The sequence below is a fragment of the Carcharhinus amblyrhynchos genome, chromosome 16, assembly GCF_965287045.1.
Source record: "Carcharhinus amblyrhynchos chromosome 16, sCarAmb.v2.hapA, whole genome shotgun sequence".
NCBI classification, from domain to species: domain Eukaryota; kingdom Metazoa; phylum Chordata; class Chondrichthyes; order Carcharhiniformes; family Carcharhinidae; genus Carcharhinus; species Carcharhinus amblyrhynchos.
Genome location: NC_137339.1, coordinates 30,623,023 through 30,627,829, shown reverse-complemented (window position 1 = coordinate 30,627,829; position 4,807 = coordinate 30,623,023).

Here is a 4,807-nt window from a genome sequence, read left to right as displayed (position 1 = left end):
TTTATTGTGTTTCATTTTCTCATTTTCTTCTCCAGAATTTATAACAAAGTATTATTATGAGAGCTTGTTGAATGTTATTAATGGAAACTGGCAAAAAAATAAAACTTTGAGACAGGATAAATTTATTTTTACGCAGAATGGTTAATTTTGTCGATGAATCTGGTCCAAGACAGTTTACAAATAAGTACTTTTTACCCAGCCCCCACACCTTTTAAAGGAAAAGAAAAAGGAAGTTGAAATATTTTTCATCCTGTGGGAGTATTCATTTCCTTGGTAGTGCCTTCATGCTGCAGAAAGATGTTCAAGTCAATCATCCTCATTATTTTTATTTCATTGTTCCTGATTGACAATACTGCTCTGTATACCCATGGTTCAATCGTAATAATACCTTCCATTTCTATTGTGCCTTAACACGAAGAAATGTTCTAAGATGCTACACAAATAGATGAGTTCCAGGCTAAGAAGGAAGAATTTGAGAGAGATGACCAAAACCTTGGTAAAGAAATTGGTATTTAAAGGTGTGGAGGGAATGTAGTTGGACAGGGAATTTCAAAGAAATTAAACATGAAAGTTTTATCATCAATATTGCAGCAAAAGGTGGTGAAGGAGAAATTTGCATTAGTTTAGAGTCTTAACAAATAATGGTGCATTTAGAAACTGATTTGTGGTACAAGATATTGAATGGTGCCACCTATGAAAGAATGTGTGCATGGGGCTGATGAGCCATTGAAGACAGGGTGACAGATGTGTGAAACTTAGTGAGGAATAGGATATTTGCAGCAGAATTTTGGACCAAGTGTGGAGGATGGAGAAATATAGAAAGGAGACCTCTCGATTTGTCTTCCTGGTCTCCATGTTAGCACGTACTTCTCTGGCACTAGATTCGCAACTCCCCATCCCTGATCACTTCAAATCTGCTGTCATCCCTCTGGGGAAAAAAAATACTGTGACCTCTGTCTTTGCAAGTTCCAATCGCTTCCACCTCTCTTTGCTCTTCAATCCTTGAATGCATTAACACAACCTAAATCTGTACCTATCTTCTACACAATTCCATGTGTGAATTCATTCAGTACTGAAACAGCTCTTTAACGTCCTTTATTTTTCATGCATGCTAGGTGCAGGCTATAAGCAGAACTAAATGATTGCACAAAGGCTCAGTTCAAAGCTCTGCAATTCTGCCACATCCAGTTGTGGACAATTAAGTAACTAACCAGAGGTGAAGGTGCCATGAACATCCCCATCCTCAATAACGGCAGGACCAAGCATGTGACTGCAGGAGACAAGGTTGAGACACTTGCAGTCATCTTCAGCCAGAATACTGAATGGATAATCCATCCTAGTCACTTTCTGATGCCCCCAGCACCCTCAGTGTTAATTTTTAACCAATTTTATTAATTCCATATGATATTAACAAACAGCTAGTTGCACTGGAAATAACAGAATGTCACACATTCCTCACATCCATGCTTAAAATTTGTGCCCCATTGTCCTTGCCTCTAGCAAAGCTGCTAGTACAGTTGCAGTACTGGCATCCACGTGACGAAAAGAAAAAGAAAATGCTGGAAAAGTTCAGCAGGTCTGGCAGCATCTGTAAGGAGAGAAAACAACTGACATTTCGAGTCCAGATGACCCTTTGTCAAATTTGTCAGCTTTGACAAAGGGTCATCTGGATTCAAATGTCTTGCAAATGTAGAATGGGTGTGCAGTCTCAAGAGTTTGATCATTTAGGATGGGGATGAGAACCTTTTTCACTCCAGGATTGTGAATTTTAGAAATTTTCCATCCCAGTGTTTATTATTAGTGTTACAAGTTGGCTTATATTGACATTGCAATGAAGTCACCACACTCCAGCACCTGTTCTGGTACACTGAGTGAGAATTTAGCATAGCCAATGCACCTAACCAGCACATCTTTCTGACTGGGTCGGGGATGTGCCTTTAAAGGCTGGGGAAGGCAGATCTTTGGTTTGTCAGTTAATTGAGGAAAAATGAGAAGTGGACGGGAAAGGGGAATTGAAACTGAAGATCAACAATGATTATTGAATGCTGGCGCAGGCTTGGTGGACCTTTATGGTCTACTGCTTCTATTACTGATGTTTCTTAACTAACTATGAGAGTTACGCTATGAGAGGACACAGGTTTAAGGTGCTGGGGAGTAGGTACAGAGGAGATGTCGGGGTAAGTTTTTCACTCAAAGGGTGGTGGGTGAGTGGAATTGGCTGCTGTTGATGGTGGTGGAGGTGAACTTGGGGTCTTTTAAGAGACTTCTGGATGAGTACATGGCATTTAATGGGATTGAGGGTTATAGATAGGCCTGGTAGGTATGGATATGATCAATGCAACTTGTGGGCTGAAGGGCCTGTTTGTGCTGTAGTGTTATTCAAAAAAAAACTTCCTGAGATTTTTCAAAACAAATTTTATTTAAAGTTGTAACAATTAACATAGAATGGAATACTCCAAAAACATTCAGTTGAGAAAAGTCCTAGAAATAATGGTGAACTGTATTTTCAAGTTGCCATTTACCCTGTTTTGAGTATATTGTGAACATGACTTAAAACATAATCAACTGCCTAGCCTGAGATTAAACATAACAAGTTCACATCTGTTAAATAGTTCTAGTACAAAAGACACAATATAAAACATTTATTAAAATAACAGTTCTTCATTTCCAGTTTTCTCCCTTGAAGATATTGTTGAGTGAGCCCTTCCTCAGGTATGGTTCTGTAGGGCCATTATTTATCTGAATGCTTAACTTGAGGGTGTGTGGGGACATAACAGCCAAGTTTAATGTTATCATTCTTAGTAATCATTTGTACTCATTCCCAAAACTGGCTGTTGGCTAGTGATCAACAGCATGAACCCCAGCTAATTTTTCAACCCTGTAAACTCAGGAGAAAGGCAGTGTAGTTATTGCCATCCTATTGTCAATCAGAACCAGAGCAAAACTTGGAAACTGTTTTGCTATCCATTGATAAGCAAGATAATCCAAAATGAACATCAGCAATATTATACATACTTTTAACATAACTCCATATTTAAAAAATAACTTTCAATTTTGAATACTCTTGAACTGAACGATGGTGGTGTGGCACAGAACACTAGAATATACAATGCAATCACCAGCAAAAATGTGAAATAATCTTTCTAAAAATAGATATAAAATATTTGTTAAGTGTTTGCCCTCCAGATATGAGAGCTGCAGTAAAAGAATTTTCCAACAATTGATTTTGGCACGAAGTAACTATGATGGGATGTTGACAGCTGCTGAAAGCTTTGTGGAATCAAACTCCAAGGGCTCCACTGAAACCATTCCTGCCCAGTGAAAACCAGGAGAGGAACAAGGGGCTTGATTCGACTTAACTCAAACTAGTGTCAATTTTACATTGCAAGGTTCTTGGGCAGGTGAAGCACCCCCCCGCCTCCCACAAAGCAGGTAAGGAGGAAATCCATGCAGACATGGGGAGAACATGTCAACTTGACACAGACGTGACCCAAGCCCGGAATGGAACCCAGGTCTCTGGCACTGAAGGCAGCAGTGCTAACCAGTGTGCCACTAAACTTTAAAACAACACCTGATTCATGATCAGATCTCCTGATACAGTCTATTGCATGTATGAGCTGTTTGCACCCTTAATAGGATTCAGTTCCTTTTATTTATTCTCTATGTAATTCTGAAATTGTATTTTTCATTTTAGTATCAGACACATCATCTGTACAGCTTTGCTGTCTTCTCCTCACATAAATTCTGTATTCCTCTTTCTGCTTCTGTTTTCTGTATGTTGATCAGCTTCACCCTCTAGCTCTCCTGCTTCTAGCTCTCCTTTCTGTCTGGCTATATGGCCTCTGTATTAACTTCCAGTTGACAAACTTCCAGACTAGATCACATGAATCAGTATTTCTTGTTATTCAAGAAAATTACAATTGATGCAAAAGCTTTTTCAATCACTCTTGAAACAAATTACAGATTCCACGCTGAGGGAAAATTTAGCATAGCCAATGCACTTAACCAACACATCTTTCAGACTGTGGCAGGAAACTGGAGCACCAGGGGAAAACTCACACAGACACAGGGAGAACATGCAGACTCTGCACAGACAGTAACCCAAGCTGGGAACTGAACCCAGGTTCCTGATGCTGTGAAGGAACAGTGCTAACCATTGTGCCCCTCAGCTGCACAGGTCCTCCCTGGCAGGTGAGATCTTTTCTTGTGGGGCCAGGAGGAGCATGAGTGCTTTGGAACTTCTGGGGCTTATACCTGTTTTCTGGAGTTTCATTTTTTTGCTGACTTAAATTACCCTTCTACTCAACAGCCGGCTACCATTTTGCACAACTGATTGGGGCCGGGCGGTTAAAGTTGCTAAAGATCACTTTCCGCCACTGCAGGATGGGCAATTAACTTGGTGAGCATGGTTCCTTCCTCTCCACCAAAACCATCAGAATTTAACTGTGGAAAATGAGTCAATGCCACTATGTCAGGCAAGCTATCCAGAGTTTGTCAGCTTGGCTATTTAAAACTTTGGCTGCAAAATGAACGTATTTCTGAAAATATACACTAAAAACACAACCAATATTCCTTTTGTCAATTAAAAAATATACTACGAGTAGATTGTTTCCAAAAAGATGCGCTATCATCACTTTCCTAAATTTAAAATAGTGTACTTGTTTTTAGTTTTGAATTAATTCTTCTTCTATGAGCTGAGTATTATTAAATAGGGTAATTTGATAATGTTGGCAGTGAGCTAAATCACCTTTAGCAACAACTTGAACAACATTGTTATATTCTGCTTAGATTGCAGCTTTGTTAAACC